The sequence below is a fragment of the Oncorhynchus masou genome, chromosome 5 (assembly GCF_036934945.1).
Source record: "Oncorhynchus masou masou isolate Uvic2021 chromosome 5, UVic_Omas_1.1, whole genome shotgun sequence".
Classification (NCBI taxonomy): Eukaryota; Metazoa; Chordata; class Actinopteri; order Salmoniformes; family Salmonidae; genus Oncorhynchus; species Oncorhynchus masou.
Window position 1 is genome coordinate 2,715,652 of NC_088216.1, and position 16,807 is coordinate 2,732,458.

The 16,807-nt window shown below is 39.4% G+C and overlaps 11 non-coding genes across 11 annotated transcripts; all 11 read right to left on the reverse strand.

The window, feature by feature from the left end:
• Nucleotides 1-1,879: 1,879 nt before the first annotated feature.
• Nucleotides 1,880-1,952, reverse strand: trnam-cau (transfer RNA methionine (anticodon CAU)). The gene has a single exon. It is a non-coding gene; the product is annotated as a tRNA-Met (tRNA).
• A 4,731-nt stretch (nt 1,953-6,683) lies between these two features.
• Nucleotides 6,684-6,756, reverse strand: trnam-cau (transfer RNA methionine (anticodon CAU)). The gene has a single exon. It is a non-coding gene; the product is annotated as a tRNA-Met (tRNA).
• A 994-nt stretch (nt 6,757-7,750) lies between these two features.
• On the reverse strand, nt 7,751-7,823 carry trnam-cau (transfer RNA methionine (anticodon CAU)). The gene has a single exon. It is a non-coding gene; the product is annotated as a tRNA-Met (tRNA).
• A 2,062-nt stretch (nt 7,824-9,885) lies between these two features.
• Nucleotides 9,886-9,958, reverse strand: trnam-cau (transfer RNA methionine (anticodon CAU)). The gene has a single exon. It is a non-coding gene; the product is annotated as a tRNA-Met (tRNA).
• Nucleotides 9,959-12,012: 2,054 nt separating this feature from the next.
• trnam-cau (transfer RNA methionine (anticodon CAU)) lies at nt 12,013-12,085 on the reverse strand. The gene has a single exon. It is a non-coding gene; the product is annotated as a tRNA-Met (tRNA).
• A 635-nt stretch (nt 12,086-12,720) lies between these two features.
• On the reverse strand, nt 12,721-12,793 carry trnam-cau (transfer RNA methionine (anticodon CAU)). Its single transcript has one exon. It is a non-coding gene; the product is annotated as a tRNA-Met (tRNA).
• A 284-nt stretch (nt 12,794-13,077) lies between these two features.
• Nucleotides 13,078-13,150, reverse strand: trnam-cau (transfer RNA methionine (anticodon CAU)). Its single transcript has one exon. It is a non-coding gene; the product is annotated as a tRNA-Met (tRNA).
• Nucleotides 13,151-14,141: 991 nt separating this feature from the next.
• On the reverse strand, nt 14,142-14,214 carry trnam-cau (transfer RNA methionine (anticodon CAU)). Its single transcript has one exon. It is a non-coding gene; the product is annotated as a tRNA-Met (tRNA).
• Nucleotides 14,215-14,498: 284 nt separating this feature from the next.
• On the reverse strand, nt 14,499-14,571 carry trnam-cau (transfer RNA methionine (anticodon CAU)). The gene has a single exon. It is a non-coding gene; the product is annotated as a tRNA-Met (tRNA).
• A 284-nt stretch (nt 14,572-14,855) lies between these two features.
• trnam-cau (transfer RNA methionine (anticodon CAU)) lies at nt 14,856-14,928 on the reverse strand. The gene has a single exon. It is a non-coding gene; the product is annotated as a tRNA-Met (tRNA).
• A 990-nt stretch (nt 14,929-15,918) lies between these two features.
• trnam-cau (transfer RNA methionine (anticodon CAU)) lies at nt 15,919-15,991 on the reverse strand. The gene has a single exon. It is a non-coding gene; the product is annotated as a tRNA-Met (tRNA).
• Nucleotides 15,992-16,807: the final 816 nt, after the last annotated feature.

Here is a 16,807-nt window from a genome sequence, read left to right on the forward strand (position 1 = left end):
TTAGTGAGTGTGTGTTATTTCAGAAAATCATAGAAAATCACAGAAATGTCGCAGAGCTCCGCAGCACACTTTAAAAATATTCGTATGAACACCCTGCAACTGGATCTGTAACCGTTGAAAAAAAAAAACCTATATCTGAACATCACAATCTGGTCATCGTACGATTTCTCTTAAATGACGATAGATAAATGGCCGATTTTTTTTTATTGACACCGGAGGCTCCTTGACTTTGACGTGAAGTGAAAAAATCATTTCTCTATTTTCATTTTGGACCTTTAATCCCAGAAATATAGCCATAACTCAAAAACCGTTGAGGCCTAGACGCCATCTTGTTCGGGGCCATCTTCCCATTATGCCAAACCTACGCTCACCAAGTTTCGGCTTCGAAATATTTTCAGTTTTCGAGATATGGCACGTCGTGATTCGGGATGTTTTGTCCAATAGCAATATGATTGCTTATGCCCTCTTGTGGGATCTTCCGGCATAGCGGAAAAATGGACCAAAATTTGATAGTCGGACATTCGGTTTTCGTTTTATAAAACAAAGTTCATTTGATGACTTCCCGGTAGGTCTGGCCCTGCCGCTCGGCCCGACGCCGTCCCCGAATTTTAAAAATGTTTTCGGACGTCTAGTAAGGGACCGTACAGTTCCAATAGGGACTTTCTCACTAACCATACGGTGATTGTCAAAAAGTTCCCTTAATGTATGGTATCCACCTTGACGAAAGTATGTATTGTGTGAAAGTCAGAAATGACAGTGAATTAATTTTCACCTTCAGCCAACAATGTCTTTGTAAAAGCTTTGATGCCCGTGTGAGGATCGAACTCACGACCTTCAGATTATGAGACTGACGCGCTACCTACTGAGCTAACGAGGCCCTTCTTGGTAACATGTCCAAAAATAAGAAAGAAAATGTTGATACCGAACTTCAGATTTTGACAGTGATGTTGAAACCTGTGTCTTTAAACACCGTGCCAAAATGTATGTATGGTCTGAAATTCTACAACCCCTGAGACAAAAAGATTGATTTCATTATAAAGTAATACATATCGATATGGACCTTAAGATGTGGTATCCACCTTGACAAAAGTATGTATTGTGTGAAAGTCCAAAAGGACAGTGAATTAATTTTCACTTCATCTTCAGCCAACACTGTCTTTGTAAATGCTTTGCTGCCTCGTGTGAGGATCGAGATCACGACCTTCAGATTATGAGACTGACGCGCGACCTACTGCGCTAACGAGGCCCTTCTTGTAAAAAAGTCCAAAAATAAGGAAAAAAATATCGATACCGAACTTCAGATTTTGACAGTGATGTTGAAACCACCGTGCCAAAATCTATGTATGGTCTGAAATTCTACAACCCCTGAGACAAAAAGATTGATTTCATTCTAAAGTAATACATATCGATATGAACCTTAAGATGTGGTATCCACCTTGACAAAAGTATGTATTGTGTGAAAGTCCAAAACGACAGTGAATACATTTTCACCTTCAGCCAACAGTCTTTGTATGTGCTTTGCTGCCTAGTGTGAGGATCGAACTCACGACCTTCAGATTATGAGACTGACGTGCGACCTACTGCGCTAATGAGGCCCTTCTTGGAAAAATTTCCAAAAATAAGAAAACAAATATCGATACCGAACTTCAGATTTTGACAGTGATGTTGAAACCACCGTGCCAAAATGTATGTATGGTCTGAAATTCTACAACCCCTGAGACAAAAAGATTGATTTCATTCTAAAGTAATACATATCGATATGAACCTTAAGATGTGGTATCCACCTTGACAAAAGTATGTATTGTGTGAAAGTCCAAAACGACAGTGAATTCTTTTTCACTTCCATCTTCAGCCAACACTGTCTTTTTAAAAGCTTTGCTGCCCCGTGTGAGGATCGAACTCACGACCTTCAGATTATGAGACTGACGCGCTACCTACTGCGCTAACGAGGCCCTTCTTGGTAACATGTCCAAAAATTAGAAAAAAAATGTTGATACCGAACTTCAGATTTTGACAGTGATGTTGAAACCACCGTGCCAAAATGTATGTATGGTCTGAAATTCTACAACCCCTGAGACAAAAAGATTGATTTCATTCTAAAGTAATACATATCGATATGGACCTTAAGATGTGTAAGGGAATTCACCCCCGTAGTGGACAAAAATGAATGGCAAATTATTGGCATAGGACAAACCATGTACACATTGGCCAATACCACCCAAATCGGCGTTGATTCATGCAAAGTTTACTTCAAATGCCATATGGCTATTGCCAGTTGTAACACTTCAAAAATCCAACAGGTGGCGTGTGTTCTCCACCATGGTTTTTCATATTGATATTGGACTCCAAGTCAACATCCAAAAGCCAAATATTGAAAAAATGGATTTTTTTGTCAAAAACTTATCACCCCTTAAAAAAGTGCTTTCTGGACCGTTTTTCGAAATTCTTTCGCTTTTTTTGTCAATTACACATGTGTAAGAACTGTATGAATATACTTTTGTCCAATTTTATTATCATTATTTTTTTTATTTTTTTACTTGCGCATTATTGCCTATGTTTTGTCCATCTGCAATATGATTTCATAGGAAGTCAGAAGTCAAAAGAAAAAAATTATTAAATTTCATAAACTTCACACACCCCTAAAAAAGTGCTTTCTGGACCGTTTTTTGAAAAAATTTCGAATTTTGTGTCAGTTACACACGTATAAGAACTGTATCTACATACTTTAGTCATATTTTATTATCATAATGTTTTTTTTTTTTGCTTGTGCATAAGGCATATGTTTTGTGGGGGCCAAATGTCATAAGAAATTTGACATGCTCAAAAATCCTTCAGAAATGCAAAATTGACTGGCCTGATGAACTCGGGATGGCCGGGCAGTGATTGTTGTTCCTTTCAATCACTCGTGGTGTTGATTTCATCATGTCCATTTGTTTATGTTTTCTCACTTTTGCAAAGTCACTGTGCATTTGCCATATGGTTAACTGGGCATTCACCATCACCAATTTGTCATGCTATAAAAATCATGCAGGAATGCCAAATTGACTGGCCCGATGAACTCGGGATGGCTTGGCAGTGATTCTGGTACCTCTCCATCGCTCGTTAGGGTTGATTCCAGAATGTCCATTTGGTGATTTTTCTCACTCTTTCAAAGTCACTGTGCATTTGCCATATGGTTAACTGGGCATTCACCATCACCAATTTGTCATGCCATAAAAATCATGCAGGAATGCCAAATTGACTGGCCCGATGACCTCGGGATGGCTGGGCAGTGATTCTGGTACCTCTCCATCGCTCGTTAGGGTTGATTTCAGAATGTCGCTTTTGGTGATGGTACCTCACTGTTAAAACATATTGCAAATGTTGTCTCACTTTTGCAAAGTCACTGTGCATTTGCCATATGGTTAACTGGGCAGTCACCATCACCAATTTGTCATGCCATAAAAATCATGCAGGAATGCCAAATTGACTGGCCCGATGACCTCGGGATGGCTGGGCAGTGATTCTGGTACCTCTCCATCGTTCGTTAGGGTTGATTTCAGAATGTCGCTTTTGGTGATGGTACCTCACCGCTTAAACATATTGCTAATGGACAAGTCACCGTCCACCGACCTGCAAGTCACCGTCCATCAGTCAATTTGATATCATTCAAAGCTAACTATTGGAGGCACTGTCAGTCTCTACGCACCCCAATAATACGTCCCTCCATCCAAGTTGTGTATCTGTGTGATTTAGTTTTCCTTTGAATTTTTATGGGAAAAATGACTGATTTACAGTTCATGGGGGTTGCCTAATCATATATATGAAGTTTTGGAAAGATCTGAATTTTTTAACCCCTCCAAACAGCCCATGAGACACCAATTATGGCACTTCCGGTTGGCACAGGAAGCTGTAACTCAACATACATCCTCATTGGGGTATTCCATTAGAGAATCCTGAGTTTTAAGTCTTTACCATTAAAACTGACTGATTTACACAGGGTTGAATGCACTATGTCTATCAAACTGCAGGCAGGTTATGGGTATACACTTTTAGGGCGATTTGAACCACTTCCGGTTGGTCCAGGAAGCTTAGAATCGACACAGGTAGACCTTATAGTGGCCTGATGGACTGGTACCAAAGACAGGTTCATACAGCATTCATAACCCATATAGACTCCAGGTTGTATTTAGTGGAGCAGCCAATGTATTCCTATGGGGAGAGAAGTCAATGAACACTGTTTTTATGTAAACACCTTCTTTTAACCTTGAAGGGTTAATGTCACACGGTCAAGGATAGGCTTGGACAGATCAGGAGGACCTTAGGAACATTCCTGTGGTTGAATTGTCTTTCTAAACCTAACGGTTCCGCCGCTGTCACTCAAAATCAAATGACGTACTGGTGCAGGCTTCATATTGGGCCTATTTTTCTCATGGTCGCCGCGCTCAGACCGAGCGAGCTACGGTCAAGCGGGGCGCCTCGTTGGACTCGGCACGGCCTTGGGATTATGTTTATGCCATTGCCTGCTCTCTGTGTCTTTAAACACCGCGCTTTGTCACTCCATCCTTGCTGTGTGTGTGTGTGAGAGCTTTTCTTTGACATCTGTTGGGAGAAATGAGTGATTTTACAGTTCAGGAGGGTTGCCTAATCACATAGGAATTTTTTATAAAAGATCTGACCTTTTTAGCCCTTGGATACAGCCACTATGACACCATTTAAGGCACTTCCTGTTGGCACAGGAAGCTATAAATAAACTCATATCCTCATTGGGGTATGCCTTTACAGAATCCTGAGTTTTAAGTCTTTACGTTAAGAACTGAGTTATTTACGGAGGGTTTAGTGAGTGTGTTATTTCAGAAAATCATAGAAAATCACAGAAATGTCGCAGAGCTCCGCAGCACACTTTAAAAATATTCGTATGAACACCCTGCAACTGGATCTGTAACCGTTGAAAAAAAACCCACCTATATCTGAACATCACAATCTGGTCATCGTACGATTTCTCTTAAATGACGATAGATAAATGGCCGATTTTTTTTTATTATTGACACCGGAGGCTCCTTGACTTTGACGTGAAGTGAAAAAATCATTTCTCTATTTTCATTTTGGACCTTTAATCCCAGAAATATAGCCATAACTCAAAAACCGTTGAGGCCTAGACGCCATCTTGTTCGGGGCCATCTTCCCATTATGCCAAACCTACGCTCACCAAGTTTCGGCTTCGAAATATTTTCAGTTTTCGAGATATGGCACGTCGTGATTCGGGATGTTTTGTCCAATAGCAATATGATTGCTTATGCCCTCTTGTGGGATCTTCCGGCATAGCGGAAAAATGGACCAAAATTTGATAGTCGGACATTCGGTTTTCGTTTTATAAAACAAAGTTCATTTGATGACTTCCCGGTAGGTCTGGCCCTGCCGCTCGGCCCGACGCCGTCCCGAATTTTAAAAATGTTTTCGGACGTCTAGTAAGGGACCGTACAGTTCCAATAGGGACTTTCTCACTAACCATACGGTGATTGTCAAAAAGTTCCCTTAATGTATGGTATCCACCTTGACGAAAGTATGTATTGTGTGAAAGTCAGAAATGACAGTGAATTAATTTTCACCTTCAGCCAACAATGTCTTTGTAAAAGCTTTGATGCCCCGTGTGAGGATCGAACTCACGACCTTCAGATTATGAGACTGACGCGCTACCTACTGAGCTAACGAGGCCCTTCTTGGTAACATGTCCAAAAATAAGAAAGAAAATGTTGATACCGAACTTCAGATTTTGACAGTGATGTTGAAACCACCGTGCCAAAATGTATGTATGGTCTGAAATTCTACAACCCCTGAGACAAAAAGATTGATTTCATTATAAAGTAATACATATCGATATGGACCTTAAGATGTGGTATCCACCTTGACAAAAGTATGTATTGTGTGAAAGTCCAAAAGGACAGTGAATTAATTTTCACTTCATCTTCAGCCAACACTGTCTTTGTAAATGCTTTGCTGCCTCGTGTGAGGATCGAGATCACGACCTTCAGATTATGAGACTGACGCGCGACCTACTGCGCTAACGAGGCCCTTCTTGTAAAAAGTCCAAAAATAAGGAAAAAAATATCGATACCGAACTTCAGATTTTGACAGTGATGTTGAAACCACCGTGCCAAAATCTATGTATGGTCTGAAATTCTACAACCCCTGAGACAAAAAGATTGATTTCATTCTAAAGTAATACATATCGATATGAACCTTAAGATGTGGTATCCACCTTGACAAAAGTATGTATTGTGTGAAAGTCCAAAACGACAGTGAATACATTTTCACCTTCAGCCAACAGTCTTTGTATGTGCTTTGCTGCCTAGTGTGAGGATCGAACTCACGACCTTCAGATTATGAGACTGACGTGCGACCTACTGCGCTAATGAGGCCCTTCTTGGAAAAATTTCCAAAAATAAGAAAACAAATATCGATACCGAACTTCAGATTTTGACAGTGATGTTGAAACCACCGTGCCAAAATGTATGTATGGTCTGAAATTCTACAACCCCTGAGACAAAAAGATTGATTTCATTCTAAAGTAATACATATCGATATGAACCTTAAGATGTGGTATCCACCTTGACAAAAGTATGTATTGTGTGAAAGTCCAAAACGACAGTGAATTCTTTTTTCACTTCCATCTTCAGCCAACACTGTCTTTTTAAAAGCTTTGCTGCCCCGTGTGAGGATCGAACTCACGACCTTCAGATTATGAGACTGACGCGCTACCTACTGCGCTAACGAGGCCCTTCTTGGTAACATGTCCAAAAATTAGAAAAAAAATGTTGATACCGAACTTCAGATTTTGACAGTGATGTTGAAACCACCGTGCCAAAATGTATGTATGGTCTGAAATTCTACAACCCCTGAGACAAAAAGATTGATTTCATTCTAAAGTAATACATATCGATATGGACCTTAAGATGTGGTATCCACCTTGACAAAAGTATGTATTGTGTGAAAGTCCAAAAGGACAGTGAATTAATTTTCACTTCATCTTCAGCCAACTCTGTCTTTGTAAATGCTTTGCTGCCTCGTGTGAGGATCGAGATCACGACCTTCAGATTATGAGACTGACGAGCGACCTACTGCGCTAACGAGGCCATTCTTGGAAAAATGTCCAAAAATAAGAAAAAAATATCGATACCGAACTTCAGATTTTGACAGTGATGTTGAAACCACCGTGCCAAAATGTATGTATGGTCTGAAATTCTACAACCCCTGAGACAAAAAGATTGATTTCATTCTAAAGTAATACATATCGATATGAACCTTAAGATGTGGTATCCACCTTGACAAAAGTATGTATTGTGTGAAAGTCCAAAACGACAGTGAATTCATTTTCACTTCCATCTTCAGCCAACACTGTCTTTTTAAAAGCTTTGCTGCCCCGTGTGAGGATCGAACTGACGACCTTCAGATTATGAGACTGACGCGCTACCTACTGCGCTAACGAGGCCCTTCTTGGTAACATGTCCAAAAACTAAAAAAAATGTTGATACCGAACTTCAGATTTTAACAGTGATGTTGAAACCACCGTGCCAAAATGTATGTATGGTCTGAAATTCTACAACCCCTGAGACAAAAAGATTGATTTCATTCTAAAGTAATACATATCGATATGGACCTTAAGATGTGGTATCCACCTTGACAAAAGTATGTATTGTGTGAAAGTCCAAAACGACAGTGAATTCTTTTTCACTTCCATCTTCAGCCAACACTGTCTTTTTAAAAGTTTTGCTGCCCCGTGTGAGGATCGAACTCACGACCTTCAGATTATGAGACTGACGCGCTACCTACTGCGCTAACGAGGCCCTTCTTGGTAACATGTCCAAAAATTAGAAAAAAAATGTTGATACCGAACTTCAGATTTTGACAGTGATGTTGAAACCACCGTGCCAAAATGTATGTATGGTCTGAAATTCTACAACCCCTGAGACAAAAAGATTGATTTCATTCTAAAGTAATACATATCGATATGGACCTTAAGATGTGGTATCCACCTTGACAAAAGTATGTATTGTGTGAAAGTCCAAAAGGACAGTGAATTAATTTTCACTTCATCTTCAGCCAACTCTGTCTTTGTAAATGCTTTGCTGCCTCGTGTGAGGATCGAGATCACGACCTTCAGATTATGAGACTGACGAGCGACCTACTGCGCTAACGAGGCCATTCTTGGAAAAATGTCCAAAAATAAGAAAAAAAATATCGATACCGAACTTCAGATTTTGACAGTGATGTTGAAACCACCGTGCCAAAATGTATGTATGGTCTGAAATTCTACAACCCCTGAGACAAAAAGATTGATTTCATTCTAAAGTAATACATATCGATATGAACCTTAAGATGTGGTATCCACCTTGACAAAAGTATGTATTGTGTGAAAGTCCAAAACGACAGTGAATTCATTTTCACTTCCATCTTCAGCCAACACTGTCTTTTTAAAAGCTTTGCTGCCCCGTGTGAGGATCGAACTGACGACCTTCAGATTATGAGACTGACGCGCTACCTACTGCGCTAACGAGGCCCTTCTTGGTAACATGTCCAAAAACTAGAAAAAAAATGTTGATACCGAACTTCAGATTTTAACAGTGATGTTGAAACCACCGTGCCAAAATGTATGTATGGTCTGAAATTCTACAACCCCTGAGACAAAAAGATTGATTTCATTCTAAAGTAATACATATCGATATGGACCTTAAGATGTGGTATCCACCTTGACGAAAGTATGTATTGTGTGAAAGTCCAAAACAACAGTGAATTAATTTTCACTTCCATCTTCAGCCAACACTGTCTTTGTAAATGCTTTGCTGCCTCGTGTGAGGATCGAGATCACGACCTTCAGATTATGAGACTGACGCGCGACCTACTGCGCTAACGAGGCCCTTCTTGGAAAAATGTCCAAAAATAAGGAAAAAAATATCGATACCGAACTTCAGATTTTGACAGTGATGTTGAAACCACCGTGCCAAAATCTATGTATGGTCTGAAATTCTACAACTCCTGAGACAAAAAGATTGATTTCATTCTAAAGTAATACATATCGATATGAACCTTAAGATGTGGTATCCACCTTGACAAAAGTATGTATTGTGTGAAAGTCCAAAACGACAGTGAATTCATTTTCACTTCCATCTTCAGCCAACACTGTCTTTTTAAAAGCTTTGCTGCTCCGTGTGAGGATCGAGACCTTCAGATTATGAGACTGACGCGCGACCTACTGCGCTAACGAGGCCCTTCTTGGAAAAATGTCCAAAAATAAGAAAAAAAATATCGATACCGAACTTCAGATTTTGACAGTGATGTTGAAACCACCATGCCAAAATGTATGTATGGTCTGAAATTCTACAACCCCTGAGACAAAAAGATTGATTTCATTCTAAAGTAATACATATCGATATGGACCTTAAGATGTGGTATCCACCTTGACAAAAGTATGTATTGTGTGAAAGTCCAAAAGGACAGTGAATACATTTTCACTTCCATCTTCAGCCAACACTGTCTTTGTAAATGCTTTGCTGCCTCGTGTGAGGATCGAGATCACGACCTTCAGATTATGAGACTGACGAGCGACCTACTGCGCTAACGAGGCCATTCTTGGAAAAATGTCCAAAAATAAGAAAAAAAATATCGATACCGAACTTCAGATTTTGACAGTGATGTTGAAACCACCGTGCCAAAATGTATGTATGGTCTGAAATTCTACAACCCCTGAGACAAAAAGATTGATTTCATTCTAAAGTAATACATATCGATATGAACCTTAAGATGTGGTATCCACCTTGACAAAAGTATGTATTGTGTGAAAGTCCAAAACGACAGTGAATTCATTTTCACTTCCATCTTCAGCCAACACTGTCTTTTTAAAAGCTTTGCTGCCCCGTGTGAGGATCGAACTCACGACCTTCAGATTATGAGACTGACGCGCTACCTACTGCGCTAACGAGGCCCTTCATGGTAACATGTCCAAAAACTAGAAAAAAAATGTTGATACCGAACTTCAGATTTTGACAGTGATGTTGAAACCACCGTGCCAAAATGTATGTATGGTCTGAAATTCTACAACCCCTGAGACAAAAAGATTGATTTCATTCTAAAGTAATACATATCGATATGGACCTTAAGATGTGGTATCCACCTTGACAAAAGTATGTATTGTGTGAAAGTCCAAAAGGACAGTGAATTAATTTTCACTTCATCTTCAGCCAACTCTGTCTTTGTAAATGCTTTGCTGCCTCGTGTGAGGATCGAGATCACGACCTTCAGATTATGAGACTGACGAGCGACCTACTGCGCTAACGAGGCCATTCTTGGAAAAATGTCCAAAAATAAGAAAAAAAATATCGATACCGAACTTCAGATTTTGACAGTGATGTTGAAACCACCGTGCCAAAATGTATGTATGGTCTGAAATTCTACAACCCCTGAGACAAAAAGATTGATTTCATTCTAAAGTAATACATATCGATATGAACCTTAAGATGTGGTATCCACCTTGACAAAAGTATGTATTGTGTGAAAGTCCAAAACGACAGTGAATTCATTTTCACCTTCAGCCAACACTGTCTTTTTAAAAGCTTTGCTGCCCCGTGTGAGGATCGAACTGACGACCTTCAGATTATGAGACTGACGCGCTACCTACTGCGCTAACGAGGCCCTTCTTGGTAACATGTCCAAAAACTAGAAAAAAAATGTTGATACCGAACTTCAGATTTTAACAGTGATGTTGAAACCACCGTGCCAAAATGTATGTATGGTCTGAAATTCTACAACCCCTGAGACAAAAAGATTGATTTCATTCTAAAGTAATACATATCGATATGGACCTTAAGATGTGGTATCCACCTTGACGAAAGTATGTATTGTGTGAAAGTCCAAAACAACAGTGAATTAATTTTCACTTCCATCTTCAGCCAACACTGTCTTTGTAAATGCTTTGCTGCCTCGTGTGAGGATCGAGATCACGACCTTCAGATTATGAGACTGACGCGCGACCTACTGCGCTAACGAGGCCCTTCTTGGAAAAATGTCCAAAAATAAGGAAAAAAATATCGATACCGAACTTCAGATTTTGACAGTGATGTTGAAACCACCGTGCCAAAATCTATGTATGGTCTGAAATTCTACAACTCCTGAGACAAAAAGATTGATTTCATTCTAAAGTAATACATATCGATATGAACCTTAAGATGTGGTATCCACCTTGACAAAAGTATGTATTGTGTGAAAGTCCAAAACGACAGTGAATTCATTTTCACTTCCATCTTCAGCCAACACTGTCTTTTTAAAAGCTTTGCTGCTCCGTGTGAGGATCGAGACCTTCAGATTATGAGACTGACGCGCGACCTACTGCGCTAACGAGGCCCTTCTTGGAAAAATGTCCAAAAATAAGAAAAAAAATATCGATACCGAACTTCAGATTTTGACAGTGATGTTGAAACCACCATGCCAAAATGTATGTATGGTCTGAAATTCTACAACCCCTGAGACAAAAAGATTGATTTCATTCTAAAGTAATACATATCGATATGGACCTTAAGATGTGGTATCCACCTTGACAAAAGTATGTATTGTGTGAAAGTCCAAAAGGACAGTGAATTAATTTTCACTTCATCTTCAGCCAACACTGTCTTTGTAAATGCTTTGCTGCCTCGTGTGAGGATCGAGATCACGACCTTCAGATTATGAGACTGACGAGCGACCTACTGCGCTAACGAGGCCATTCTTGGAAAAATGTCCAAAAATAAGAAAAAAATATCGATACCGAACTTCAGATTTTGACAGTGATGTTGAAACCACCGTGCCAAAATGTATGTATGGTCTGAAATTCTACAACCCCTGAGACAAAAAGATTGATTTCATTCTAAAGTAATACATATCGATATGAACCTTAAGATGTGGTATCCACCTTGACAAAAGTATGTATTGTGTGAAAGTCCAAAACGACAGTGAATTCATTTTCACTTCCATCTTCAGCCAACACTGTCTTTTTAAAAGCTTTGCTGCCCCGTGTGAGGATCGAACTCACGACCTTCAGATTATGAGACTGACGCGCTACCTACTGCGCTAACGAGGCCCTTCATGGTAACATGTCCAAAAACTAGAAAAAAAATGTTGATACCGAACTTCAGATTTTGACAGTGATGTTGAAACCACCGTGCCAAAATGTATGTATGGTCTGAAATTCTACAACCCCTGAGACAAAAAGATTGATTTCATTCTAAAGTAATACATATCGATATGGACCTTAAGATGTGGTATCCACCTTGACAAAAGTATGTATTGTGTGAAAGTCCAAAATATCAGTGAATTCATTTTCACCTTCAGCCAACAATGTCTTTGTAAATGCTTTGCTGCCTCGTGTGAGGATCGAAATCACAACCTTCAGATTATGAGACTGAAGTGCTACCTACTGCACTAACGAGGCCCTTCTTGGAAAAATGTCCAAAAATAAGAAAAAAAATGTTGATACCGAACTTCAGATTTTAACAGTGATGTTGAAACCACCGTGCCAAAATGTATGTATGGTCTGAAATTCTACAACCCCTGAGACAAAAAGATTGATTTCATTCTAAAGTAATACATATCGATATGGACCTTAAGATGTGGTATCCACCTTGACAAAAGTATGTATTGTGTGAAAGTCCAAAACAACAGTGAATTAATTTTCACTTCCATCTTCAGCCAACACTGTCTTTGTAAATGCTTTGCTGCCTCGTGTGAGGATCGAACTCACGACCTTCAGATTATGAGACTGACGCGCTACCTACTGCGCTAACGAGGCCCTTCTTGGAAAAATGTCCAAAAATAAGAAAAAAAATATCGATACCGAACTTCAGATTTTGACAGTGATGTTGAAACCACCGTGCCAAAATGTATGTATGGTCTGAAATTCTACAACCCCTGAGACAAAAAGATTGATTTCATTCTAAAGTAATACATATCGATATGGACCTTAAGATGTGGTATCCACCTTGACGAAAGTATGTATTGTGTGAAAGTCCAAAACGACAGTGAATTAATTTTCACTTCCATCTTCAGCCAACACTGTCTTTGTAAATGCTTTGCTGCCTCGTGTGAGGATCGAACTCACGACCTTCAGATTATGAGACTGACGCGCTACCTACTGCGCTAACGAGGCCCTTCTTGGAAAAATGTCCAAAAATAAGGAAAAAAATATCGATACCGAACTTCAGATTTTGACAGTGATGTTGAAACCACCGTGCCAAAATCTATGTATGGTCTGAAATTCTACAACTCCTGAGACAAAAAGATTGATTTCATTCTAAAGTAATACATATCGATATGAACCTTAAGATGTGGTATCCACCTTGACAAAAGTATGTATTGTGTGAAAGTCCAAAACGACAGTGAATTCATTTTCACTTCCATCTTCAGCCAACACTGTCTTTTTAAAAGCTTTGCTGCTCCGTGTGAGGATCGAGACCTTCAGATTATGAGACTGACGCGCGACCTACTGCGCTAACGAGGCCCTTCTTGGAAAAATGTCCAAAAATAAGAAAAAAAATATCGATACCGAACTTCAGATTTTGACAGTGATGTTGAAACCACCATGCCAAAATGTATGTATGGTCTGAAATTCTACAACCCCTGAGACAAAAAGATTGATTTCATTCTAAAGTAATACATATCGATATGGACCTTAAGATGTGGTATCCACCTTGACAAAAGTATGTATTGTGTGAAAGTCCAAAAGGACAGTGAATTAATTTTCACTTCATCTTCAGCCAACACTGTCTTTGTAAATGCTTTGCTGCCTCGTGTGAGGATCGAGATCACGACCTTCAGATTATGAGACTGACGCGCGACCTACTGCGCTAACGAGGCCCTTCTTGGAAAAATGTCCAAAAATAAGAAAAAAAATATCGATACCGAACTTCAGATTTTGACAGTGATGTTGAAACCACCGTGCCAAAATGTATGTATGGTCTGAAATTCTACAACCCCTGAGACAAAAAGATTGATTTCATTCTAAAGTAATACATATCGATATGAACCTTAAGATGTGGTATCCACCTTGACAAAAGTATGTATTGTGTGAAAGTCCAAAACGACAGTGAATTCATTTTCACTTCCATCTTCAGCCAACACTGTCTTTTTAAAAGCTTTGCTGCCCCGTGTGAGGATCGAACTCACGACCTTCAGATTATGAGACTGACGCGCTACCTACTGCGCTAACGAGGCCCTTCTTGGTAACATGTCCAAAAATAAGAAAAAAAATGTTGATACCGAACTTCAGATTTTGACAGTGATGTTGAAACCACCGTGCCAAAATGTATGTATGGTCTGAAATTCTACAACCCCTGAGACAAAAAGATTGATTTCATTCTAAAGTAATACATATCGATATGGACCTTAAGATGTGGTATCCACCTTGACAAAAGTATGTATTGTGTGAAAGTCCAAAACAACAGTGAATTAATTTTCACTTCCATCTTCAGCCAACACTGTCTTTGTAAATGCTTTGCTGCCTCGTGTGAGGATCGAACTCACGACCTTCAGATTATGAGACTGACGCGCTACCTACTGCGCTAACGAGGCCCTTCTTGGAAAAATGTCCAAAAATAAGAAAAAAAATATCGATACCGAACTTCAGATTTTGACAGTGATGTTGAAACCACCGTGCCAAAATGTATGTATGGTCTGAAATTCTACAACCCCTGAGACAAAAAGATTGATTTCATTCTAAAGTAATACATATCGATATGGACCTTAAGATGTGGTATCCACCTTGACGAAAGTATGTATTGTGTGAAAGTCCAAAACGACAGTGAATTAATTTTCACTTCCATCTTCAGCCAACACTGTCTTTGTAAATGCTTTGCTGCCTCGTGTGAGGATCGAACTCACGACCTTCAGATTATGAGACTGACGCGCTACCTACTGCGCTAACGAGGCCCTTCTTGGAAAAATGTCCAAAAATAAGAAAAAAATATCGATACCGAACTTCAGATTTTGACAGTGATGTTGAAACCACCGTGCCAAAATGTATGTATGGTCTGAAATTCTACAACCCCTGAGACAAAAAGATTGATTTCATTCTAAAGTAATACATATCGATATGAACCTTAAGATGTGGTATCCACCTTGACAAAAGTATGTATTGTGTGAAAGTCCAAAACGACAGTGAATTCATTTTCACTTCCATCTTCAGCCAACACTGTCTTTTTAAAAGCTTTGATGCTCCGTGTGAGGATCGAGACCTTCAGATTATGAGACTGACGCGCGACCTACTGCGCTAACGAGGCCCTTCTTGGAAAAATGTCCAAAAATAAGAAAAAAAATATCGATACCGAACTTCAGATTTTGACAGTGATGTTGAAACCACCATGCCAAAATGTATGTATGGTCTGAAATTCTACAACCCCTGAGACAAAAAGATTGATTTCATTCTAAAGTAATACATATCGATATGGACCTTAAGATGTGGTATCCACCTTGACAAAAGTATGTATTGTGTGAAAGTCCAAAAGGACAGTGAATTAATTTTCACTTCATCTTCAGCCAACACTGTCTTTGTAAATGCTTTGCTGCCTCGTGTGAGGATCGAGATCACGACCTTCAGATTATGAGACTGACGCGCGACCTACTGCGCTAACGAGGCCCTTCTTGGAAAAATGTCCAAAAATAAGAAAAAAAATATCGATACCGAACTTCAGATTTTGACAGTGATGTTGAAACCACCGTGCCAAAATGTATGTATGGTCTGAAATTCTACAACCCCTGAGACAAAAAGATTGATTTCATTCTAAAGTAATACATATCGATATGAACCTTAAGATGTGGTATCCACCTTGACAAAAGTATGTATTGTGTGAAAGTCCAAAACGACAGTGAATTCATTTTCACTTCCATCTTCAGCCAACACTGTCTTTTTAAATGCTTTGCTGCCCCGTGTGAGGATCGAACTCACGACCTTCAGATTATGAGACTGACGCGTTACCTACTGCGCTAACGAGGCCCTTCTTGGTAACAAGTCCAAAAATTAGAAAAAAAATGTTGATACCGAACTTCAGATTTTGACAGTGATGTTGAAACCACCGTGCCAAAATGTATGTATGGTCTGAAATTCTACAACCCCTGAGACAAAAAGATTGATTTCATTCTAAAGTAATACATATCGATATGGACCTTAAGATGTGGTATCCACCTTGACAAAAGTATGTATTGTGTGAAAGTCCAAAAGGACAGTGAATTAATTTTCACTTCATCTTCAGCCAACACTGTCTTTGTAAATGCTTTGCTGCTTCGTGTGAGGATCGAGATCACGACCTTCAGATTATGAGACTGACGAGCGACCTACTGCGCTAACAAGGCCATTCTTGGAAAAATGTCCAAAAATAAGAAAAAAAATATCGATACCGAACTTCAGATTTTGACAGTGATGTTGAAACCACCGTGCCAAAATGAATGTATGGTCTGAAATTCTACAACCCCTGAGACAAAAAGATTGATTTCATTATAAAGTAATACATATCGATATGGACCTTAAGATGTGGTATCCACCTTGACAAAAGTATGTATTGTGTGAAAGTCCAAAAGGACAGTGAATTAATTTTCACTTCATCTTCAGCCAACACTGTCTTTGTAAATGCTTTGCTGCCTCGTGTGAGGATCGAGATCACGACCTTCAGATTATGAGACTGACGCGCGACCTACTGCGCTAACGAGGCCATTCTTGGAAAAATGTCCAAAAATAAGAAAAAAAATATCGATACCGAACTTCAGATTTTGACAGTGATGTTGAAACCACCGTGCCAAAATGTATGTATGGTCT